General features: G+C 40.8%; 1 long non-coding RNA gene and 1 pseudogene across 1 annotated transcript; both read left to right on the forward strand.

Annotated features, from left to right (window-relative positions):
* Positions 1 to 126: 126 nt before the first annotated feature.
* On the forward strand, positions 127 to 11530 carry LOC113458132. Its single transcript, XR_003378564.1, has 4 exons — positions 127 to 524; positions 2081 to 2141; positions 2812 to 3106; positions 7945 to 11530. It is a non-coding gene; the product is annotated as an uncharacterized LOC113458132 (long non-coding RNA).
* A 10361-nt stretch (positions 11531 to 21891) lies between these two features.
* LOC113458129 lies at positions 21892 to 26983 on the forward strand (annotated as a pseudogene).
* Positions 26984 to 27291: the final 308 nt, after the last annotated feature.

Here is a 27291-nt window from a genome sequence, read left to right on the forward strand (position 1 = left end):
GTGTCTGTGTACGTGCACATGTGCATGATCATAACCCTATGTTTGTGCATGTTCATTGTTTTGGGAAAGTGTCTGTTCACGTTGCCTGTATGTATATGGGTGGGGGCATGTACTTGTGTGTGTGTATGTTTGTGTGCGTTTGTGTGTGTGTACTAATGCATGTACATCTGTTCACTTGTTCATGGTACATCTTTAACAATGATGGAAACCATCTTTAATGGGAAAGTTCTCTGCCCTCTCTGGTTTGTACCACTTTGCATCCATCAAACATCTCATGTCCACCTTGCTCCCTAGAATAAAAGGACACAAGAACTACTCTAAACTCAAAGGTTTGCAGATGTTTGAAGAGGCACAAATATTTATCTGCAAAGAAATCCTTTGGGAGGAACCAGAGGAGTGGAGTACATGAGGGTGAATTGGAGGCTGCTGAGGCCAATCAAGATGCATGAGAGTCAGGAAAGGCTGGCTGAGGGATTGCGTCTCTTCTTGGCTGGTTGAATGGTAACTGCCCACTGGATAATCAGGTGACTCGCTATGTCTTCCCTGCACCCTGTTTTGCTCCTATCCTCATTGCCTGTGACCATCTTCTTTTCTACCTTTGCTGAATATTGGTTTAGTTAATGTTGGCCTTGGATCTTGACCTGAATTTATTCTCTTAGAGATTCTGAAGGATAGTGTGCCTGTGGTTGCATCTCAGGCCAGCAGAAGTCCCACAGCTGTGCTGAGGTTTGAGAATAAGGCTGTCTCAGTGCAGCCCACTTAGGCTCATCATAGTCTAAACCACCCACCCTGTGCTGTGTCTTCGGCACTCAGTAGCTGCCGTTATTCCAAAGGTTTTCACACTGAGTTAAAATTAGCCTCATGGAGTGTTGGGAGAAATGTAGACCCTCAGACGAATAGTGTAGCTTCTGAGAAACTATGTACAATTTTCAAGAAAGTTGAACAGCAGTCCCCAGGTGACCCAGAGATTCCAGAATGATAAGTAGGTGTCCACAGAGAAATTCGGGGACATCAGCCTGGGATCATTCCTCGGAGCAGTCCTGAAGTAGAAACTATCCAGTTGTCCATCACTGATGAGTGAAAAAGTAGAATGTGATTCCGCCCTTCATGGACTAGTGTTCAGCACGAAACAGTAAATGCAGTCATTAGTCAGCCTTCTGTAGCTCAAACAAATCACTTACACAATCCCCTTATGGAGATGAAAGGTTTATTTCGCCTCTCGTTGTGGAGATTTGCAGCCTGTGGTTAAGGGAGCTCCTTTTTGGAGAAAGCTACTTGTTTCTAGGCAACACAAAAGCAATGAGTGAGAGCAAGAAGCTGGTCCACCACCATCCAGTGGTCCTATACTGGGGAACCAAGCCTTTCCTGTGCTAACTTGGGAATTTGCTAGGCAGGTTTGGGTACCTGGTCAAGGAACCCTGGGGCCCAACTGTCTGTGCACTAGGTTTAAAGGACAAGCATCTGTTGACTGAGCTGTCTGTCTCCCCGGCCCGCTGTGTTCTCCCATTCAACAAAATTTAAATTTCTTCTCCATGGTATCCCAGGTGATCTCGTTTTACATCAGCATTAACTGGTAAACTAAACGTGGCTGTATTGGCATATACATATATACATACATACATACATACATACACACATACATACATACATACATATATGAGATTAGGTGTGTGTTTGCGTGTGTGTGTTTATATGATTAGGTGTATGTTTGTGCATGTGTGCCTGCGCCATTTGCCCATTTTTCTGTATCCTCTCCCCTTGACTTTCTTCATCACCGTGCTCATCCGCTCACCCATCCAGAGACTCCCCATGACTTTCTTCATCACTGTGCTCATCCGCTCACCCATCCAGAGACTCACATCACACCATCCAATTTTTCCTTGCCGTGTCTATGCAGCAGTATTTCTGGCAAGTGAGCCACTTGTGAGACACTGAATTTTTGGCAGGAAACCCTCCTGCTCTGCTTGAAGCTATCATTCAAAGAGGGAGACAGGTCAATAACATACCACATACCATGGGGTGGTATGCTCAGAGGTGAGAGTGGGCGAGGTCTCTGACCTCTGGCTCATTTGTTTACCAGGAGTCATGTGAGATCCAGGTGGAAACAGCTTGCAAGGAGGAAAGCCCAGTGCAAATGTCAAGTGAGTGGTTCTCATTGTCTTCTTTTTGTGGCCTTTTCCCTTGTGCTCCCTGCATCCTCAGCTCTTGGCTCATCCTGACAGAAGCATGAGTAGTAGCTGTCAGCCCTGTTTTCTGTGAGTGCTTCTAAACAGACCTCCTCTCCTGGAGCTTACATTCTGGAGCTGACTGGATGACCACGGGTGGGGGAAGGTTGTTTGAGAGGCCAGGGGAAGAAAAAAATTTTTCTTTTTTTTCTTCAAGAAAAAAATTTTACCAACCACCTCAGCATAGTCTGGCCCAGCAGGGTACATTCCCCCCACAGCATTTTCAGTCCCTACGGGATGGATAGCAGAGTTGTGAGACTTTTCTGAAAAAGCTAATATGTTTAATCTAAACTCACTTCCTTATCAATCTGACTGTGTGGGTGTGTGTGTGTGTATGTAGGTATATGGGTTGTGCAGAGCTTCCTACATGTGTGCACTGTCTAGAGGTGAACACTGGGTTTCTTTCTTTGTCAGTCTGTGCCTTGGAACAATATTTCTTTCTTCCCCATAAGCTTCTTGTTTGGGTTAGCTTGGCTGACCAGCAAGCTACTGGGACCCTTTGTATGTGCTTTGTTTGTGCTTGTATGACAGTGTGTGGATGCCTGGGCTCAAGCCTCCACTAACAACACAATCTTCAAATGAACAGGAATAGCACAGGATGGAGTGGAGGAAAAGCTGCAATCTCTGTTGAAGCAGAGGGAGCTGTCCGCCAAGCCAAAGGACTTGGCGGAAAACTGCAGCATCACCTAGATGTCTCCCTGATGAGCCCAGGCTTGGAGGAAGTTTTAGAACAAAGTGGATCCTGTACCTGGGAAATCTGTCTTTTGTGGGCTTCTGCTCATTGGCAAGGCTCCCAGCCACAGCCAGAGAAAGAAAACATTAGGAGTATTGTGCTGGTCTATTCGACAAGAACATTTGGGCAAAACTTTTGTTTGTTGCTGGTAAGTATTGGATCCTCAGTTGCTGGATTCCTCTGCCGCTAATGCAATAACCCAAATCAAACTGAATTAATAAATCCAGATGTAATAAACAGGGCAATGCAAACCAGAGCACTCCCGGGTGACTCTCAGGAAAGGAGAGCACACATGGCAGATGTATGGGCTGGTTTTTAAACAGCCAGTCCATGTGGTCCCAGGCATCTCTGGGTGAGGAGCCACCGATGGAAGTCTTTCTCAGGGTGGAATCTGGAATGCCCCCTCCCAGAGTGGAGATTCCAAACATCCCAACTTTTTTGGGTATTTATGGGTGCAGGTTCAAGTCTGGCTGTTTCCTGTTGATAAGGGACATTGTGGGGAGGGGCAGTTAGGAATCAGTGGGCCATGCTTTGTGGGATATGGGTGGAGAAGCATTCTGTTAACTGCCATCCTGGAGACCTCAAGCATCTGTTCCTTGAGGAAGCTGAAAAGGCAGGTGGCTAGGAGAAAAAATTGGTTGTTAACCTCAGCTCTATGAACAGGGCTAGGCATGGGAAGACTGATGACTGACAGAAAGGGTGAGATGGAGAAGCGCCTTGGCTGGACACAAGAGGCAAGGGTGAATGAGTGAGACACAGGAACCCTTCATGGGGACATCTGAAAATCAGGTTCCAGTTGCTGGAGAGGTGCCCAGGTGAGCCTGGAGAGGTGAGACCAGCAGATAAAGCCCCAGGAGCTTGGGGTGATGGTACACCAAATCAAGGGATGGTGTGTTCTTCAGGGGTACAAGAGCCATCACATCTTCTGTTTCTCTGGAGGTGAGAAATGCCGCTATCCATCTGTGAAAGTGTCAACAAGTTAGGAGAAATGGGCATGTGGGTGATGTTGACCTGTAAGTATTAGTATTACCCAGTTGACCTCAGAGCTGGCTGCCATATATGGAGGGCCTCTGTGAGTTGGCCTTGGCCCAGTAGCAGAATTTTTCCCAGGAAGCTGCAGGTATCAGCTGGAACAGATTTACATCTTGGTATTATAACAAAAGGGTATGGCTTTGAGTTAAAAGGCATAAACATTTTTCAGTCTAAATTCACCGAACAAAAAAGGTTGGGCAAGTGAATGAGGAGGGGTCTCAACATGCCTGTGGGATTCTATACCCTGTTTAATGCCAGCCTGTTTCAGAGGGGACGGAGTTGGCATTTCAGCAGAGGCTTGTCCGGTGTGACTGGACACGGTACAGTAATGCTGAAAAAGCCGCTATGCAGTCCTCAAAACCGGGACCAGTAAAACTCAGAAAAACTTAAGAACTCCTGAAAACTGTAGTCAATACTATCATTTTTATCAAAACTGAATCCATCACTGTTAAACTCTGAGTCTCTGAAGTTACCTCTGAAACCTGTTAATCCTGAACTATGAAGCCCGTGAATGAGGCACACCTGTCTGTACTTTTAACAGGAAACTTAACCAGTGAACTACCATGATGCTTGTACCCTTGGGGGTCAGGGGAGCTGTTCCATGGCGGTGGGTATGACTAGAAAAGAGTGTGAGGAGAATATACTACAAGAACGCAGGAAGTGAGACGGTCTTAGCAGGAAGGAGGGAGTCCCCCTACAGTCCCACCCTTGATACAGAAACTGGCGAGGGAACTGTAGGACCCAAGTGAGAGGCTAAAACAGAATCGTTAGCTCCCATGTCCAATAGACAATGGACTTATCAGCGACCTGGATCGTTACCCTAGGCTCAGAGAGGGTGATGGGGGTCACCAAGTCTAGGCCATGTCAGTCCTTCACCAAGCAGAGGAACTCAAAGGCTGGAGGAGTCTCAGAAGCCAGTGTTAGTGAGTCTGGACCTCTGGTGTGGCATAGGGGATGAGCCGCCCTTGGGGCCATTCCGATTTCCAGTGCCCAGGCTGTCGGCAGATGGAGCATGGCCTCATCAGCAGGCGGGGGTCAGGACAATACCATAATCATTGGCCTTCCTGACCGCATTAGTAGCAGGCTTCTGGCAGAGTTGACTTGGCTTGAGCTCTATTAGGATGGAGCCTCATGGGCTTCCCTTGTTCCCATCGTGGGGTTGCTGGTGGTTTCAGGTGTGGGCTCGGAGTGTAGCCTTCTGTTGCAACCTAGCTTGTTGGGAAGACTACGCTGCCTCCTCTTGGGCATTAAAACCTTAAAGGCCATCTTTTCCAGTTCCTGTGTGGGGTTGGGGACCCTCCTCAGCCTTTGTACATTTCTTTCTGCTATCTGGCACTGACTGAGAAATGAAATGGGTGGCCAGGACCATGAATCCCACTTGACAAGCTAGGTCAAGACAAGTGTATTGAACTATCATCTCTTGTACCAAATCAAGGGGTTTACTCGTAGGTTACAAAATCTGGCTGCCAGCAAGATTATCCCTGCACATGAATGCAGAGGTGCAACTTTAATGTCAGAGTAAACCAGCATTGTTTTAAGCCTTATCTTTTATAAGCCTTGTTTTTAGGAAAAGACAAGAGTTATCATACAGAAATATATTCTAACCCAAAGTATATTAGAGACCTGATGTCTCCTTGGTGGGGCCAATCCATGTGGTCACCCTTACTAAAGATGGTGTGAAGTCTCTGTTTAACCTCTATTAAAACAGTGGCTCTCCATGTGGTTGGCTATAAATTTCACTGGAGATTTTAATCATACCCAATTTCTTAGTTGTTTTTGTTTAGTAAAGTAGAACATCATAAAATAACTTTTTCTGCCCTTATATATCAGATTCAGCAAAGCTCAGAGGCAAAAATACATGGAACACACAAAGTCAGACATCCAAATAAACATGTGGCCACATGTGATTCATACACACAATATAGATGGGACTTTTAACAGAAGGATGGGCAAAACTTTTCTGGGAAACTGTGCCAGATAACCAACTAAAAATCCTGAAATAGCTGAACAGTAGTGGCGCACGCCTTTAATCCCAGCACTTAGGAGGCAGAGGCAGGTGGATCTGTGTGAGTTCGAAGCTAAAGCAGCATAAAGCAGCATGTAAGGAACCATACTACTGAAAGATGTTTCTGGGCAATGGTTGTGGAGGCAGTGATGCCAGACAGGGCAGCCCGCTGCCCGGAGTGTGGAGAAGGTGCTATGCAGGGAACTGAAGAACAGAGTAACAACACAGTTGGAACCGCAAGTGCAGGATTTTGGAAAAAGAGATTTTTAGGAGAGAGGAAGCTGTAGCAGAGTATATTGGGTGAGAAGGGATTTGTAGCTGGAGGGTAGAATTTCAGCACAGTTTGGAGGGTATGGGAAAGAGGGACCTCCTGTGGTGTGGTAGCAGCAACAGTGGCAGGAGAGATGGAAGGAGGGAATGAACAGAGTCAGAACAGCAGAGCAGTAAGACATTTATGTAGTGGTTCAGACAAAAGAGCAGACAAGAAAGGAGAATGCATCCGTTGTGGGGAGAATCCCAGCGTGGCCCCCTGCATGCCAGGGAAGCAAAGGAAAAGTCGGAGTGGCCATCCTTTAGCAGGCCCTGCCGAAGGGTGCCATTGAGAGAAGGCAGCAGTTCAGGGAACTGGGAGAACCATGGAGCGAGAACATGAGATGTCTAGTGGGGTAGGAGATACAGAGAAACGGGGAACAGGGAGGGGAGAGGGGAGAGGAAGGGAGCAACCCTGGCTAAGGGACTTGGATAAATTTTACAGGAGGCAACCAAGGGGTTCTGGAGACTGAACTTGGACTTAGCAAGTACCTGTTCACAAGCCATTAGCTGGGAGGTGGGAAAGTATGGTGATACATCCCCCGAGATAGCCTGGGCCCAAAACAGAGGGGCTTGGGCTATCTCCATGCAAGACATCTCTAGTACAGAGGAATCCCAAGGAGTAAGAACTGTCTCTGCTCCAGAAGGCCAGATTTGCTTTGGCACTGCAGTGACTTGGCAAGCAATCTGCAGGTTGGAAGAGGTTTGAGACCTTTGAAGGCATTTTGGTTTAGGAATAAGAGGCTTACTGAACAGTTCTGATTTGGCGGGGGTGGAGTGGGAGAAAATGGCTTTCCATAGCCATGCCACATAGTCACAGAAGGACTTGACTCATCCTGGCCCAACACACCAGAGGGTAAATATTGGATCCTGGATTGTTGGATTCCTCCACCACCAATGCAATAAGTCAAATCAAACTGAATTAATAAATCCAGTTGTGTGTGTGTGTGTGTGTGTGTGTGTGTGTGTGTGTGTGTGTGTATTAGTTTTTCAAGACAGGGTTTCTCTGTGAAACAGTCCTGGCTGTCCTGGAACTCACTCTGGAGACCAGGGAGAAAGGCCACATGCCTCCCAAAAAGATGACAGCAAGAGTCACTTGTTTGGCATTTATAGGGTGCTCCCCTCTGCAAGCTGCTTCCCACCTGTGATTTCACATAAACTCTGAAAAGGAAGTGAGCCACAATATGCTGGCCTCCGTCACTCAAAGCTCTGTATTACTCTCTGAGTGGCTCCCACACAGCACCCATCCTATCATAAGGACATGTACGTGTGTGATATGGGGTTGACCTGACTTTATCAATGGACTGGGGCTTCTAGCAGAGCAAGAGGGTTGGGTTGCCAATCATCCAGTTTCTCCCAAGAGGCTAACATCACAGAAAGACTTGTGAATGATCACTCAAACAAACAATTGGATGGCATGTAGGTGAGTGGTTGAATAAGTGGATGGATGTGTATGTTAGAAAAATTCCAGCCTGCCCAAGATGTCTTAGCCTGCCTCTTGCTTTTTGGCTCAGAGGCACAGATCTTTTCATTGGCCTTCTCACAGGACCTCTTTACCTCCTCATAGGACTTTTGCAACAAAATCTGCTCCCCTGACAGCTTCTGTTCTTATGTCTCAATGTCTTCGCTTTTTTCTTCAGCCGAGGCCACTCATTCCGAAGTTGACTGTGGAGGATACTGAACACCAACAAATGTTAAACCACCACCAAAAAGTGGTGAGCCCCAGACAACCTGCATCTGCCACCCCCGCCTCCAAGTACCATCATCCTTGCAAGATGCCAGGTAGCAGGATAGTCCCAGACTGGAGGCTACAGTAGCCATGCCAGCATGACTTCAAGGCTGGCCAAATCCAAAGAACAGCAAAATTCTGGAAAGACTCAATTTATTTCTAAAAATCCTGACAACAAAGGGGACCGTGTATCTCCAGTAACAGGAAATGTCCCCCACCTGTGGTTTTCTCTTCATGGTACTTGGAAAATACCAGCAGGAAGAGGGCAAATGTGCTCCAGGGAAGAACAGAAAACCAAACTGGAATATAATCCACCTATGGGTCCCAAGGAAACCAGCTCTGTAAACCCTTGCAAGAACCCCAGAGGCCCAAGGCTGCCTGACACTCCCCTGATGCTTTTTTGTCAAAGATGAGTGGGGAGTTTTTGAATCCTTGGGGAAGCCTGGTCCAAGTCAGTTGTTCATTGTATCCCTTTACAGTGTCATGCCATTAAAAGGCAAACAAGGATTGGCTCTTTGGGGCTAAGTGCAGGCTGAAGAAAACATTTTTGATAGCCAATACCATATACCAAGCCTGGGTAGGAGAAAGTGAGCACAAAAGGGTATATGGATTCAGCACAGTCAGGTGAACATCCATAACCCTGCAATTGATCTCCCTAAGGTCTGACATGGGCTAGTAATCATTTGAGTTCGGCTTTTTAACAGGGAGCAGCTAAGTATTCCAGGCTGACCAGTAAGGGACCAGAGTTCCTAGTTCCATGAGGCACCTGATGTGAGGGATGATTCCCTCCTTTGCCTCCAGGGACACGGGAATACATGTTGGACCCATGGGGTGGTGCCCAAACCCATCTCCACAGGACAGATGTGTAAAGTCGGTGAAGAATGAAGAGTCTGACCGCCAGTTGTCTTTCAAACTGATGGCCCCGACTAGCTCAGGCTGTCTTTACTTATACAAGTTCTAATGCATTCAAACATGAACAGTTTCAAATCATTTCTCTTTAATCATTTTCCAAGTATCACTAACATTTCAGTTTCTCTTTTACACTCTTTTGACGTCATTAACATTTACCCCATATCATTATAATGTAAGCCAAATGTTTATATTTAAAAGATTTTAATTGATTGAGGAACTTGTCAGAACTGATAAACAAGGAGAGGAGGTACAGGCCAAAGACAATAGTAAAGATTTAGCATCACCAGTACCTCTTAGAGATGACTTACCAAGTGTTTTAACTACTTATCCTGTTTTAGCTACTTAACCTCTGAAAAGCCGGCAAATACTCAATACCCAAAAAGATATACAGAATGTAAATGGAAACCTATATGTATGAAAGATCTAAAAGATATTAAGCAGGCAATAGTATCTTATGGCATCCATTCACCATGTGAGAGAGATGGTAAAGACATGGACTTCAAGAAATAAGGTTAGTCCACATGATTAGCTTCAACTAGTCTCACCTGTATTTAGATCATGGTTCACAGATTCAGTGGAAGAGTTTTTGGAGAAAAAAAAGCTAAGGCCCTTGAATATCAAGGTAGAGTCAGAGGTTTTGAGGCCTCCCAAGATCAAATTCTTGGTGAGGGCCCTTATACTGCTATCAATAGACAAGTTATATACAATGAACACATCTTGTCCATATGCCATACAGCAGCAGCCTTGAATGCTTGGGACATGATCCATGAACCAGGAAAAATAATTGAATCATATATTAAGATTATTCAAAGCCCAAAAGAACCCTTTAGTGACTTTTTACATAGATTAACTAAAGCTGTACAAATAGGGATAGCAGATCTAGAAGCTAGGTGAGTATTCATTGCAGCTCTTCCTTTTGAAATGCTAATTTAGATACTTGGGCCCTTAAAGGTCAGATCAGCATCAATGGGTGAATGGATCCTACACAAAGCCAATATTGAGTCCTATGACAATAACACTGAGGCTTGGGTAGGAGAAGTGATTTCCAAAGGTATGAAAGGCATCAAAATACCAAATGATTTAATTGTGATAGAATAGGCCATCTGAGAAGGGATTGTAGGCAGGGCATTCCTAGAAATTATATTTCTTCTGTGAATCACCCAAATAGAAGGCCCCCAAACTTCTGGGTTATGCAGAAGATGCAGCAAAGGCTGACATTTGAGTGTAGAGCAAAAAGAGAAAAACAAAGCAAGCCATTACCATTGGGAAATTTCTTGAAGGGTCTATCGCAGGTCCCCAGATCAAACATGTTCCAGTCATTCCCAGTCACTCTGGAGGACATGCTTCACCAGGAAAATCAGAAAATCCAATGTCTGTTATAAAAAGAAATGTACTGCTCTGAATGATAGAATAACCATGGAGGATGAATCAAAAATTCAAACAGAAAATAGAAAACATATTTTGGCTGACTTCTATAAATGATCAAACACCAAAGTTGAGAGTAAATAACATTATAATGAAAGGATTATTAGACACAGGTGCAAATGTGACTATTATTACTCCAGAATCAAGGCATCTGAATTGGCCTCCTCAGGAGGCAGATGTTCAGTTCTTATTGGAATTGGAACCCTTTCTCAGGTAAAAACAAAGCACGAGATGAGTTGAATTCATAGAGCCAGAAGGACAGAGAGGCCATATGTGACTAAAATAGCAGTGAGTCTATGGGTTGTGATAGTTGCAACAATGGAATACCCAGGTTAACATTCCTGCAGTCTCAGAAATGGACCATAAACCAACACATGTTTCTTGGAAGGATATTACAAGGTACTGTAAAAAAAAACAGTCACCAACCATTCAGGCTATACAAAAACATAGAACAACTAGAAAATTTTCAGAGGTACCGAAGTCCATACTTTTAAAATCATTAACTAAGAAACTTGTATGTGTTAAAAAAAATGGCCTTTAACAATAGGAAATCTGCAGGCTTTAGAATCGCTGGTACAAGAACAACTAGATGCTCAGCATATTGAAGATTGAACCAATCCTTAGAATTCTCCTGTATTTGTTGTTAAAAAGAAATCTGGGAAATGGAGAATTGTAATAGATCTAAGAGCTATTAATAAGGTGATTCATCCAATGGACCCTATAAAGTCTGGAATTCCTTTTCATTGTCTATTGCCCAAAGGATGGCCTTCTCTAGTTATTGATTTAAAAGGCTGCTTCTTCACTATACCTTTATATGAAAAGGACAAAGAAAAATTTGCCTTCTTATAACAACTTATAACAATTCTCAGCCTGCTAAAACATGTCAATTAAAGATTCTCTCACAGGGAATGCTAAATAGGCCCATCCTGTGCCAATATTTTGTGAGTCAGCCTTTGGAAAGGACACATAAACAATTTCATGAATCTATAGTTTACCATTACATGGACGACATTTTGCTATCTGATTTAAATGTAGATACTTTAGAAAGAATGTTTGAAGAAGTAAAGAAAGTTTTGCTTCTTTGGGTGTTACAAATAGCTCCTGAAAATATACAAAGAGGAGATTCTATTAATTATTTAGGTTATAAAAGGTTTTCAGAAAATTAGAACACAAAAAGCACAAATTAGGAGAGATCAAATTGCAGACTCTTAATGACTTCCAAAGATTGCTAGGAGACATTTCCAAACAATGGCCAACTTCTGGGATAACACCTAATCAAATAACTTTTTTATTGATATTTCTCTGCTACCCCCTTCCTCTCCCTTCCCCTTAAACCCTCTCCCATGGTCCCCATGCTCCCAATTTACTCAGGAGATCTTTTTTTTTCTACATCCCATGTAGATTATATCTATGTATGTCTCTCTTAGGATCCTCATTGTTGTCTAGGTTCTTTGGGATTGTGGTTTGTAGGCTGGTTTTTTTTTTTTTGCTTTATGTCTAAAAGCCATTTATGAGTGAGTATATATGATATTTGTCATTCTGGTCTTGATTACCTCACTCAATATTATGTTTTCTAGCTCCATCCATTTGCCTGAGAAATTCAAGATGTCATTTTTTTCTGCTGTGTGTGTAAATGTACCACATTTTTTTTGTCCATTCTTCAGTCGAAGGGCATTTAGGTTGTTTCCAGGTTCTGGCTATGACAAATAATGCTTCAGCACATGTCCTTGTGGTACAATTGAGCATCCTTTGGGTATATACCCAAAAGTGGTATTGCTGGGTCTTGAGGAAGGTTGTTTCCTAATTTTCTGAGAAATCACCACACTGACATCCAAAGGGGCTGTACCAGTTTACACTCCCACCAACAATGCATGAGTGTTCCCTTTATCCCACATCCTCTCCAGCATAAGTTGTCATCAGTGTTTTTGATCTTGGCCATTCTTACAGGTGTAACATGGAGTCTCAGAGCTGTTTTGATTTGCATTTCTCGATGTCTAAAGATGTTGAATTTTTTCCTAAAGAGATTCATCTGTTGAGAGTTCTCTGTTTAAGTCTTTACACCCATTTTTTATTGAATTATTTGTTCTTTTGATGTCAAATGTCTTGAGTTCTTTGTCTATTTTGGAGATCAGTCCTCTGTCTGATGTGGCATCGGTGAAGAACTTTTCCCATTCTGTAGGCAGCCATTTTGTCTTGTTGACATTGTCATTTGCTTTACAGAAGCTTCTCAGTTTAAGGAAGTCCCCTTTATTAATTGATGTTCTCAGTGTCTGTACTACTCAGGTTATATTTAGGAAGTTGTCTCCTGTGCCAGTGCATTCAAGTGTAATTCCCACTTTCTCTTCTTTGAGGTTCAGTGTGGTCTTTGATCCTTTTGGACTTGAGTTTTGTGCATGGCAATAGATATAGATCTATTTTCATTCTTCTACATGTTGATATCCAATTGCTAAATATGCTTTCTTTTTTTCAATATTATATTTTTTGCTTCTTTGTCAAAAAGCAGGTGTTCATAGGTGTATGGATAGATATCTGGGTCTTCAGTTTGATTCAATTGGACCTCCTGTCTGTTTTAATGCCAATAACAGACTGCTTTTAGTTACTGAAGCTCTATAGTAGAGTTTGAAGTCAGGACTAGTGATGCCTCCAGAAGTTCCTTTATTGTGCAGCATTGTTTTGGCTATCCCTGATTTTTTTTTTTTTTGTTTTTCCATATGAAGTTCAATATTGTTCTTTCAAACTCTGTGAAAAATTTTGCCGGGATTTTGATGGGAACTCCATTGAATCTGTAGATTGCTTTTGGTAAGATTGCCATTTTTAATATGTTAATTCTACCTACCCAAGAGCAAGGGAGATCTTTCTATTTTCCGATGTCTTCTTCAATTTCTTTCTTTAAAGATTTAAAGTTCTTGTCATACAGGTTTTTCACTTGTTTGGTTAGAATTACCCCAAAATATTTTATTTTATTTGTGGCTATTTTGAAGGGTTTTATTTCTCTGATTTCTTTCCCAGCCCTTTTATAATCTGTATAAAGGAAGGTTACTGACTTTTTTTAGTTAATTTTGTATCCTGCTACATTACTGAAAGTGTTTATGAGTTGTAGGAGTTCCCTGGTAGAGTGTTTGGGGTCACTCATGTATACTATCATATCATCGGCAAATAATGAAAGTGTGATTTCTTCTTTTCCAATTTGTAGCCCCTTTATCTCCTTTTGTTGTCTTATTTCTCTAGCTAGGACTTCAAGAACTATATTGAATAAATATGCAGAGAGTGTACAACCTTGTCCTGTTCCTGATTTCAGTGGACCACTCAAATAATATAAACAAAACCTTAGATGGTGGCAAAGATTTAAATAGTCCCAGGGAATTACCAGCTGAAGCTGAGAGAGAATTGACTTTGATTGAAGAGAAATTAAAGGAGGTACATGTGGATCATGTAGATTTGAATCTTAACTGCATTCTGGTCATATTACCCTCCAAATATACCCCTACAGGAATTTTAATGCATAGGGAAGATATTATCTTAGAATGGATCTTTTCACCACATAAACCAGGTAAAAAATTAAAATCTTATGTGGAAAAGGTCTTTCAATTAATTATAAGAGGAAAATACTCTATCATCTATCCTATCTTTGTGAGTATAAAGTTTTATGTCTAATTTATCTTTCATCATAACTAAGGAAAGCTATAACTATAACTATCTGTCTTCAACTCCATCAAAGAACCACGTAAGCAGGAAGTGCATTATAAGCAACTTCTATAACTCTAGAATTAACAGAGACATCTCACTGACTGGACAGTCACCCAAAGTTCTTCTATAACATTGTGGCATCCATATTTAGTCTACAGGCCTATATTATCTGGCAGACTTTTCTGTGAAGGAGGACATTTAAAAGATCTATTTTCCTTGTACTGGCAAAGTTCATTAGTTGCTTTCTTCTGTGTCCTGCAGAATGGCTGGCAGACTTTCATGAAGCAGGAGCCCTGAAGGACCATTCCATCTTTTGGAAAGTTTAGCACTCACTTTTCTGTGGGTCCTGCAAGTCCATTTTATACAGCATACCATCAAGTATTCCAGGCAAGAGAAGATTCTTGCCCAAATGACAAACTTGTTGTATTTGAGGCAAATTCCATAATGAGTTTTTTTTTGATGATGATCAACCTCTCTGAAGTAATTGATGCTGCCAAAAGCAGACAAGTCTCACTGTTGAGAAAAGTCTAAGTGCTTAAAACATTTTAAATGCTATATTCTTTAGGCCTTTGAAAGGTTTGAAGAATACCTATCCATCTGAAATATATCTCTGTACATCTAGAAAACTTAACATAACTACAGTTTAATTATTATAGATGACTATCTATTAATCCATAATTTTTAATTATACTTTATATTTTTAAATGTTTATACATAAAAATAATACCTTAAACAAGAGTAGACGTATACATATAACAAAATTGACCTTAAATTTGTATCAGTAGCTCAAAGTCCATACTATCGTATTCATTTCTATATCATATCCCCCCTTTTGTTTTTATAAACACCTTGACTGTGACCATTAACCGTTTATAATTAATCCTTTAAAATGAAAATAAACATTCATTGAAGGCATAAGTCACAAACAATGCCACACCAGTTTGGAATTATGATTAATAGGGTGGTATTTATTTAAAGGGGAAAAAACTTACAGATAACCGTCCCAGACAACAGCCCTCTGCGCAATCAGAAAGAAGTCTAGTTGCCGGAGCAGGAAGCAAAGAGAGTGAGAAGGGAAGTAGCAGCTTTTTTAAAGGGAGAGAGACCACGCCCCAATGGGCTGGTATCTCAGTGGCTATTGGCTGGAAGAGCAGAAGGACCTCCCACAACAATTCATACACAATCTCTTCATCTGGTTGTCCCATCTGGCCTTACTCTGCTGAGCCGTTGGCCAAAAGAGCTTCATTCATCAACCAATAAAAGCAACAGGTATACAGAAGTACATCCTACATCACTTACAGAAGGATATCAAAAAAAGACATGAAATGAAATGAAACATGGAAAACTTACCAGCTGACTGAGGCTGAAAGCTCTACAGGCAGTAAGTAGTCCTTGTGGACTTGGTGGATCCCAGATGAGCCCCCAGATGTTATGCCCAGATCAGGGAGTCCTCCCAAAACCAACAAGGAGACCAAGTCCCATATGAAAAAGCAACGAGCCTTTATTCTTACTCAAGTTCGAACTCAGACTCTCCATGTATCCAATGCATTGGTATAATCAGAGAGCCCTGAACTCAACTGGGGTAGGGTTTTTATAATATCAGAATTTGGGGTGAGAGATTTCTAAGGTTCAGGACCCATGATTGACTGACATTTGTCTAGGGGTGTCCTGGTGAAAGGAGGTAGGTTTGTGCTGGGCTAAGAGATATCAGGTGATCCTATCTACAATGGTTGGAACCTTAGGTATTTCCTTTGGATGCTGATTGGCCCATTCCTGGGTGGTGCCTGGGTGTTCCCACTTTGTGGTCTTTCTGGAGTCAAGTATTGCCTTAGGGTAAACTGAGACTCAGGCCTATTTTCTGGTTGGTCTTTATACAGTCTGTCTCTTGGCAGGTGTGGAAGCCTATGTATGACTCAGTTTCCATCTGGAGTCAATTCTGATTCATAAGTAATTTGAATTCAAGCTTGCCTGCTCTGCCTGCATCCTTGAGGGCCGTGAGAATGTTCTGATTAAGCCCACAGGAAAGAAAATTTTGCACATGCAGAAAGAACACTCTATCTAGTAGAAAGAATACTGCTGATGCCAAACCTGAGGCACATCCAGTTAGATACAGAAGCTGCTTGCCTGTAGCTGAATTCTTGTGAGAGATAATGCATCTGCTTGCACTTTCTCCTAAGGACATTCAGGGTGGGGGTTAGCTGGCAGTACTGCTCTTTGTCCGGCCTTCTGCCTTTAATCTGCATGTAATCAGGCTCTGAAATAACTCGGGTCTGCTTGGTATTCACCTTTAGTACCTTTAGGTCTATCATGTGTTTTCTGTCTCAATTTCTCTCAATCTGCCATTTCCTAAACCTCAGGCTCCCTCCCAGTACCCCCTGCTGATTCCTGTTGGAACATGACAGGCAGGTAATACCAAGCTGCCCTGGGCCCTACATAACCCTTGGAAAAAAAAAAAAAACAAAGTTGTAAAAGGAAATTAAATGACCCTATTGTGTGTAACGGAAAATAGATGGCAAACTGACCACTCTTTTAAAGTTTCTCTCGAGTAGAATTAATAATAGAAACCTGCTACACTAAAACCACAAGCAGCTGCCTGCCAGTACAAAAGGAACAGGCTGAAATATATTTAGCCTGCTTACAAATTTCTTAATCAATTATAAAAGAATCATTGCTGTCAGAAGGAGCTGGAGCGGCGGGGCAGCGGCTAAGATAGTGAGGGAGTGAAAGAGCTGAGATCCGAGGGTCCAGGGAGCAAGGAGGGGCTGGAGGGGGAGTGCTTGGGCAGGTGCAAGCAAGATGTGCAAGGGATCAAGCCTGGGACAGCTGAGGATTCCGCCCATGGCTCTCCTCCCCCTCCCCAGGACCCGGCCCAGCAAATCATCCTTCCCTCCTACAAGGGCACAAATTGAATAAATTGAACTAGGGCACAATAGTTGACAGTGTCATTTTATGCTGGATGATTAATTATTGTTTTTCTTCTTGCTATCTGTTGATGCCTGACTTGAAGGCTTCATTTTGGGAAAAGTTGTGGTTGGTTACTAGGGCTTTTTCTGAAATGTGTATTTATGTAACTTCACTTATGTGTGCTTAATAAATCTTTAAGGGTGTTAGATAAATAAGACTACAATTCAGAATATTTTGCTCCGTCTGTGTAATTAATGAGGATTACACATTGAAGTTTTTGTCATGACACCTTTGCCAAATCAATAGGATATGTTTGTTTTGGCAGCCTATCAAGCAAAGGTAGTGGTATATATATATATATATATATATATATATATATATATATATATATGTATGTATATGTATATGTATATACATATGTATATGTATATATACATATACATATATATGTAAGAAAATGATCGTAACTCTCAAGGAAAATCTCAGCAGCTAATAATAGTGAATCCTCTTTTCATTTGGGTCTTACTGCTTTGTGAACAGGTCAGGAGAACACTGCCCTACTCTAAGCTTCTCTCCACACCAGACAAGCTTTGAGTTGTATTCTCTGTACTGTTAGACTGTGTAGTCATGTGACTCCCCAGTAGAATTTGATCTTCCCATTGAGTGTCATGGTACAGATAAGTCACTGTGTTTATGATGTTTTTAGGGGTGTGCAATGTGCATTTCAGAATAACAAATGCTGAAAAACTTGCGTGCCTATTTTAAAGGAGCAGGAACAACAGCAGTTTCCAATATGAACCTGAACTGCTTCAATTAAAGTTATAGAAAGTGACAGGGTTTAATGAAGCGTGCATAGAAATCAACTGGAGTTTTCATCTTTGTTTATATGTAAATGTTTATAAGTATATGGACCTATCTATAAGTGGATATGTCTATATATGTATGTCACACACATACAACCCCCATGTTGTTGGGTCTTGAATTTTTGAAGATGTGCTAAATCATACAAGCAGAGTAAATCTAGCTGTGGAATACCAACCACAGCCTTGTTTTTGATGCTTCTGGCTCTGAGGGGCGTTTCCAAGCTAAAAGAAAGCCACCTCCTTTATTCTCCACTCTAATGTGGCCCTGTAACATCTTATACATCCCTGATACGTTGTATATTTTGATTCAAAGTTACTGCAGTAGGGCTAGGAGAATTTTGCCCATGACTTTTGGAACACTATTCCATTATAAGTTGTTAATAAAGAATTCCATTGCCTAGCTAACCACAGAAACAATGAAATAACAGTGACAGTTTAACAACAATAATTTTTATCCATTTGTGTAACATGTGATCTTTTAAAAATGTCCCCTTTAAGTATTTAAAGGAAATTTGGTTCCCGAAGGGACAAGGGATGAGAGTTAATGTCCTGTAGATATACGCAGAGATTAGACCACTAGGAGCAGCCTAATGTCTGGTGTGTGTCCTTTTGTTCATCCACTTGTGTGCTCTTAATACTCCTCCGACATGTCTCTAGGAAGGAAACGTGTTTGGAGAATTAAATGGCTATTTTGAGGACAAAAGCTCAATCTTGATTCCACAAACACTGTAGGTTAGTTTTAAGGACAACATTGCCTCACACCCCTGATTACACTGAAAAGTCTTTTTTTCCTTTTCAAAAGCAATGGAAAATATCTTTGTTCTCATTTTCTGCTATTTCTTGTTCTATCTCAAGAATATAATCACATAGAAATGTCGCATCTTTAAAAAAAGAATCATTGCTTTGGGGTAAAGATGTTTTGGTGAGAAAATTTATAGAAAAATGTTTAACTGCTTGTGGGCTTCTAAAGGAAGCAGGTAACTTGTGATCTCAATGAGATTTCTTCTTAGGAAAACATTTTAATTTGGTTTTGGAAAATATGTAAGTTGTGGTTACGATATAATCTTTTATTGTAAAAATTTTTGTATTCGTGGTATAAAGGGATTAAAAATAAGATAAGAAGGAAATGCTAAAGGAAAACCTCAGGGAAGAAATAAAAGGATAACATCAGGAAAGATATAGAAGGACAACAATGGGGTTGAAAACAACAGAAAACATCAAGGTAGAAAAACAGAACAGAAAAAGAACAGAGTAAGAACAACTAGCAAAGAGAAAAATAAAATGAAGAATTAAGCTTTGGACCTCAGACAAAGTTCCTGTGTGTGTCTGTGTGTCTGTCCAGTAGTTTGTCTACTCTGCATCTCCTCTCCAGTATCTGCCTTGCTGGAGGCTAGGCCCCTTGGCAATAGTCCTCTAGTTATGGTGACACATTCTTTTTATCTCAGCACTCAGGAGGCAGAGGCAGGAGGATCTCTGTGAGTTCAAGCCCAGCCTGGTCTACAGTGTGAGTTCCAGGACATTCAAAGCTACATAGTGAAACCCTGTCTCAATTTTGTTTTGTTTTACTCAAACAAGAATTATCAGCATCAACATGATTTTGATATTTCAGAGCACCCATCCCTAAGTCTGGGCAAATAATATGAAAATCCCAAATGGGTGCTTGAAACTGGAGATAGTACCAAAACTTTCATATACTAGTTTCTTACATATACACATATTGATCTTATAGTTTAATCTACATGCAGAGTTTAATAAGAAAAAATAGAACAATGTGTAATAACAGCTATTTAAGTCAAAATCCTTTATTTTTATAAAGTTATAAAGTTCAATTTACTATCTTCAGACTTAGGCATGGCAAAGGGGAACTACTCTATTTTCTCACAGAGAAAGATGATTATTGCAAAGACTAATTTTAATTTCATTTAATTTTAATTCAATTTTTAAATTTAATTTTTAATTTAATTTAATCACCCATGTGAGTACGGGTTCCAGTGGAGGCCAAAAGCATTGTATTCTCTGGAGCTATAGTTACAAATTGTTATGCAATTCCTGACATGAATTCTGAGAACTGACTTGGGTCCTCTAGAAGAAAGATACATATCCATATTTGCTGAACCATATCTACTTCCTGAATATTAACTTTTTATGAACAGCATCAAGGAAGCTGCAATTCATATTCTAAGTCCTTTTATGGGTTGCTGTCAATGTATTATGGAAATAAATTCTAAAATTGTGATAAAATTGCATTCCTTCACAGTTTTTGTGTGGATGTCTGAATGTTTATGTCCCCTGGTGATTTATATCAGCAAGTTCACCTCTGCACCACTATAGAGAAGTAGTTTCCCCGTCACTTTATTTCTATCACCAGATAATGACTGTTAACTGAGATGCTGCACTCTAGACTCTGTGAACACACAGTAACATTATCCATCCAGGAATGAGAATGATTGCTTAATGTGCAGAATAGAGAATGCTGTAAACCCTTGAAGAAATAATACAAACTTATTAACTTGTAAGATTCTTAAAATAAGAACCAGTAATTACTCTAATTCTTCAATCTTTTCACAACATCTATGATGTTTAAGAAACAAAAGACAAACAAAAACACATAAGATTACCTCTTTTCCAGCCTATGAAATTCTTTATTTAAACGTAATTTAAAAAAAAATAAGTTGAACTGTTTTAAACCATCTTCTCATGTCTTTGTTTCTGGTTGATATTTGTATGTATCTAAAGTGTTAAAAGGCCTTATTTCTTTAGTGTAGGCTAGTACAAAAGGCCCTGGCATCAGGGAGGCCTGGACTCAACTAGTACCACCGATATCTGTACAAACCAGGACAAGTTATGCAAGTCCCTAAGAGCTGCTGGTAAAACTGGAATTCTGCACATTTGACTCCAATATTTTTAAATTTAAATAGATCATACAAGCATAACAATTAGCAAGGAATCATAAATGAAAGCTATCCTTACCTTTCGCTGTTTGGTTTTTGAGACAGCGTTTCACTGTTTAGACCTGGCTATCCTGGAACTTACTCTGTAGACTAGGCTGGCCTCAAACTGACTTACAGAGATCCGCCTGCCTCTGCCACCTGAGTGCTGAGTTTAAAGGCGTGTGCCACCATCGCCCGGCTTATCATTAGTTCTCTATGCCAACTTTCATATTCTTCTTAAACCAACCCATAATGGTGAATAATTTCAAATGACAACATTATTTATATCAAAACCAGGAAGAAAGTCCTACCCAAACCTCACGTATGGGTCCTCTTGGCCTGCTTTCTTGAGAATAGTCGAGAGAAATGTTTCTCTATCCGTTTTGCTTGTTTCTGTAGAAATTCTGTGAAGGTAGAGACAATCTGGGTGATTACAGTACATTTGCAATCACAGTCTGGACATACACAACTCAGCAAGAGCTGATCCTATCCAAAACAGGCAAAGGACTTCAGATAATCTCCAAAGCAGACAAGTGGTCGATAGAACTTGAAGATATCATTAGAGAAATAAAAATAAAAGCCATGAGACAACATTTATCACTCATTAGGATGGCAAGCACCTTGAGAAGCAGAAGCAGGGAGATTTCTGAGTTCAAGGATAGCATGTTCTACACAGCAAATTCAAGGGCAGCCAAGTCGACATAATGAGACCCTGTCTGTGCTGGATGGTTTCATGTCAACTTGACAGAAACTAGGTGTCCAACAGGAAGGAACCTCAATTAAGAAAATGTGTCCTTAAGATTGGCTTGTAGGCAAGCCTGTAAAGTATTTTCTTAATTATTGAAGGAGCAGGACCAACCTATTGTGGGTGGTGCCTTCCCTGGTGGTGGTCCTGGGTTATATAAGAAAGCAGGCTGAGGAAGCCAGGAAGAGCAAGTCAGCAAGCTGCACCTCTCCGTAGCATCTACATCAGTTTCTGCCCTGATTGAGCTTCTGTCCTGACTCCTTTTGGTGATGAACAGGTGTGGGAGTGCAAGCCAAATAAATCCTCTGCTCTGCAACTTACTTTTTGGTCATGGTGTTTCATCACAGCAATAGAAACCCTAACTAAGAAAATTGGTAGGGGGGTGCTGCTACATGTCTGACCATGTTTCTCTGAGGATTGTGGAAGGTCTTTGCAACTTTGTGCAAGAAAAGCCACTGAATGTTCAGTGCGTGGTGAGCTGACCTGTAGAAGCTTGGAAGATAATGTGGAGGGCAATGCAGGTGATGAAGAGCTGGCTTGTGAAGTTTCAGAGGGAAGCATAAAGACTCTACCATGCTAGTTTTATTTTGGATTAAGAATCTGTGATTCTGTGTCATTGGGAGTGAAGAATTAGATGTGCTTAATAATATATCACAACTACTAAAGGGAAACCGTTGCTTTGCTGGGATACTCGATGCTGGCCAGTTGAAGCTGAGAAATTAGTAGTGATTAGGAAGAGACCAGCATCACTGGAGTGAAATCTTCTAGGAAGTGTCTGAGATCACACAGAAGCTGTGTTCCACAGGCATCCAAGGCTGTACACATATGTGCGTACACACACCAAATAATTAATTTTAAAATGGTATATAGCTACTAAATATCTTGCATCAAAGTAGTACCCATCCCAAGAGGAGTTTAGCAAAAATATCAACACACTTTCCCACAGGCCAGGGTTTATCTTGCCTACCGTTTTGTATGGCCAAACACTACCTTTTACTCAATTAAATGATTCTGAAACCAACAACTCAGAGCCTTGAAAGATGATGTGACAAAGATCTGTTAAACCTTTCAGAAAAATCTGCCAATCTCTGTGAGGAAGGAAGGAAAACAAAATCATAAATTTGAAGTATTCTGACAACAAATTATGTATTCCATTAATTCAAAATAATCTTATTATCAAAGTATACATTACCAAAGTCTATCTTATCTAAAAATATATTCTGCAAGAAAATTAGTTAATGATGGGGTGAGAAAAAACACTAATATTTCACATTTTAAGTTAGTCCTATTCCCTGCCTATGAAGCAGGCACAAAGGTGGTAATTTAATAATAGCCTCGGGAAATTAAGACAAGATAAAGCTACTTAAACTTACCCAGCAGGATAAAAAAAAAAGCAAATAAAGCAAATTTCTTCCATGTATTCTCCTTATTCTTAACCAAAGTACCATTTTTTTATCTGTGAAGTAGTATAAAACTTCAAAATAAAATACACTCTGCTGTTACGAAGGAGCTGCAGGTGGAATTAAACCATTTGTGGTGATAAATGGAAGTGCATTCCATTCCATTGGTAAAACAATTCTGTATTTATTTAAAGTAATACAGTGTTCATAGTGTTTGACATAATGCAATATGATGATTTTAAGGAAATAACAGCTTAGTTAAACAAGGACAGTTATAAACTAAACAAATCCTAAAAGCTCTTACAAAGAAAATTTTACACACTAAAGACCATGCATCACTACACGATGAATGGGACAAAACAGAAATCCAAAGGGAGAGAGAGACCCTTAAGTAAACAAAAATGAAAACACAATACGACATAAACCCTGGCACACAGTAGAATCAGTTCTGTGAAGATATTCACGGCTCTAATTACCTAACTTTAAAACATGTAAGAGCACAAATAATGGACTTTAGTCCACAGTTCCAAAATTAGGACAAATAGAAATACATCAAACACAAACCCACTAGAAATAAATTACTTCAGCACGCAGTTCAAAAATTAGGAATAAAAACCAAACAAATCAAAGACAAACTCACTAAACCCACTAGAAGATAATAACAACCAAAGCTAAAATATAAAATGCAGAAATTTCTTTGATCAAATCAACCATGCCTTCATGATAAGAGTTCTACAGACAATAGAACTAGAAGGAATAGTTCTTTATAAATAAAAGCTAGACTCCTTAGGTTTGATTTTGGGTTTTTTTTAAAGGGGGGTTGTTTTGTTTACATAATTTCTCCTTGTATATCCCTGACTGTCCTGGAACTTGCTCTGTGGACCAGGCTGGCCTCAAACTCACACAGACCAACCTTCTCTCTCTGAAATGCTGGGGTTAAAGGTGTGTATGTAGACCTATACAGAGCCATATCTCAATTAACCAACTTAAGAACTCAGGAATTTATGAACTCACTAACTCAAGCCCCACTGAACAACCAAACTCATGAACTCGCAGATGAAGGAATGAACTCATGACATCAGAAACTCAGACTCACTAATTCACAACCGACAGAACAACTAAACTCACAAACTCAAGAACAAATGAAGGAACTAACAAAGAACGAACTCACAAATGAATAAACAGAGGTCCCAATTGAACTGATGAAATCTAAAGATAGTGTTTTGGCCATTTTTTCTGACAAATCTGTCTTCATGAGGAAATGAGATGGTTCCCAACAGACTGGGCATGCTATCTGCCTTTTTTTTTGTTTTCCAAATGTCATTGGTCAATTAAAAAAAAAAGAGAGAGAGAGACCTTAAAATGATTCAGAGGTGTCTGTTAACCAGTGACATAGTGCTCCTTGTCTTCCTCCTGTCATTTGGGGTGAAAAGACCTTGATAAAACTAAAGAAAACTGTATGAGTGCTCAGCCATAGTTATGTCTGGAGGAAGCCGAGGTCACAGGAACGTTCCTCTTTGTTATACATGGTGTAATCCTGGAAGTTGATTTGTTATGACAGGTAGAGCCAATGAGCCTACAGAAAGACAGAATGTAGAGGCGGAGCTATGAGTATTACAGAGTCGAATGAGGGGTGGTGGAAAGATATCTCAACGGTTGAAAGCACTTGATGTTCTCCCCGAGGATCTGGGTTTGGTGTCCAGGACCCACACAGAGGCTAACAGCCACCTGCACTCCAGTTCCAGATGGCAATGCCATCTTCTAGACTGCACACACCTGGGAAGCCTGTGGTGCATCCAGGTAACAAGCAGGCAGAACGCTCATAGACACAAAATAAGAAAATAAAATTGAGAGGGAGAGAGAGCGAGCACACACAGATGTGGTTCAGGTCTAAGTTTCAAATAAGTTACAAAAAGAATTCCTTAGGCAGAAAACCCAGGGTTTCTCTTTACTAAACTAGAGCCACAAAATCTCAGAGTCATGCAGCCAGTCTGAGATACCTACACCCAGACCCCACAGAAATGCTCTCATTTACATAGAGAGAATTTTGTAATGGGAAATGGTAAGCAAAGTTGCTCACCATACCCTTAAGAGGACTCATTTCAAATGGTTACCCAGAGAGCAGGGACCAGTAAACTTGAAAACAAGTTTATTTTCTCAAAGTGTATCTCTTCCAGCCTTAAATAGCAGTGATCTATAGTATGATTTAGCTTGAAGTTCTGTCTACAAATAGCATTTTTTTAGAGACATAGAAGTGATAGAATATTCTAAATTTGAAAGATGTGGAGTCCTGAGTATTGATGTAATATAGCAGCAGAGTTTATGGATACAGTTGCACTTCTATACAAAATATATGTAGATTTCTAATCTGCTTTTTAAAAATAATAGTATAAGGTCAGCTACTTTGGCTTTCAAAAGAACATATGTAAAATGTAATCTTACTTTCTTATTTGTTTTGTTTTACCAAAGAAATGTGTGTGTGTGTGTGTGTGTGTGTGTGTGTGTGTGTGTGTGTGTGTGTAGCCTTAGCTGTCCTAGAACTCACTCTATAGACAAGGTTGGCCTTAAAATTAGAGATCCACCTTCCTCTCCTCCTGTGTGCTGGGATTAAAGGCATGTACCACCACTATCTGGCTACATTTTTATATTAATGTTTTAAACATCTCTGTTATCTGCCGGTTGCCTGGTTTTTTCATTTGTCATGTATGTTTTTTTGGCATGACAACATTTGCTTTTATATTCTGCACCCAGAAGGAACTCAACATTATATTATCTTCAATGACATGTTCATCTAGGTTGCCAAAGACTGAAATTGTATTTTGGGACAGGTTTCTTTGCATTTATATTTAACCTGTAGCTACTTATGTAAACCAGGATGTTCTACTCCCTGATATCTGCCTGCCTCTACCCTCCTCCTTGAGCTCTCAGACTAATATTGGGCACCGCCATGGCAAGCAGTTCCTTCTTGGTGTCCTATAACCATAAACAATTAAGTTCCTATTAGCTTTTTATAAAATATGGCATTCATTTATTGGATTCAGAATATTGACTGAATTTCTATCATGGCATCTGACATGGATTGTAGAGTAATAACTTTTAGCTGGGTATTTGGAGAACAGTGTCCCACGGGTCTAGACAGAAGACAATGGCGAGAGTTGACCAATGATATTCAGTGTCCCAAAGGTCTGAAAGACCTTTGGACTTTTGCCAGGTAGTGGAGTGAGCATGAAACTCAGTGGAGAACAAGAGTGTCTTTCCTTTATGACTAAGTCTGGGTTTCTTTTTGAGAGAGGAGCCATGCTTGTTGTTAGGGTGACTCAGGTCTACCCCTAATCTCAACCCCTAAAGGCAACTGTGGGAGGAGACGCTGCTCAGGTGCACTAAACTCTTACTTCCACAAGGTGGCACACCACACCTGGTATGCACATCCTCATTTGCTCAGGACCAGCACAGTGAGCCATCTGTCTGGAAGAGATCACAGCTGTACCACCCTTCTCTTTCCTGCTTGTTTAATGGAACCCCAGAGCACACTTACACACGGAGCTGCGGTCAGCATGGAGGGAAGTGATGTTTTATTCCTTCTCACTGGTGTGAATTAGAAGTTGGCATGGCTCCAGCCTCCGTCTCGGACCTTGCAGCTGCAGCTATGTTAATGCCTAAAGGACCAGATTACCATCTGGGAACTTTTTAAGGAAGGAGTGATGGTAGCCAAGAAAGATGTCCGTATGCCCACACATCCAGAGCTGGCAGACAAGAATGTACCCAGCCTTAACATAATGAAGGCTGTGTAGTCTTGAAGCTAAGTGAAGGAGCAGTTTGTCTGCAGACATTTCTATTGGTACCTTATGAACGAGGGCAACCAGGAGCTTGGAGATGACCTCCACTTACATCTGGTGAGTGAGCCTGCCATCTTGTGCCATAGCTATCCTGAAACCGGCAGGCCTTGGTCCAAAGGTCTAGAAGTCACAAGACAGGAGGCAGACAGAGACACCTACGAAGGGGCGCTGTGCTGGGGCTGACTCAGCAACTGAATTCCAGTTTAGAGGCAGTTCTGGTCAGGGAACATGGCCAACCACCTCAGTGAAGTTGGAGATTGTGTCGTATTGAATAAACTTTAAAGAAAATTAAGTTGGCATGTGTTCTATTGTGTAATGTTATATTGAAGGCTTTTGTTGATACTTACTAATGTAAAGGCATAAGAATGAAAATGACAGAGATGAATCTTTTTTATCTGGAGTTAGTATGACAGCATGTATGAAAACCCTAAGGACATCAATGAAAAAGTCACTACCAAGAATAATTTCAAGCAGATTGACCACTAATTATTTTGCATCAACTGTAGAAAAAAATCAAAGCAAAAGCATATGTTAATGAGTACTGAACAAAAAGACT

The sequence above is a fragment of the Microtus ochrogaster genome, unplaced genomic scaffold (genome assembly GCF_000317375.1).
Source record: "Microtus ochrogaster isolate Prairie Vole_2 unplaced genomic scaffold, MicOch1.0 UNK4, whole genome shotgun sequence".
Lineage (NCBI taxonomy): Eukaryota > Metazoa > Chordata > Mammalia > Rodentia > Cricetidae > Microtus > Microtus ochrogaster.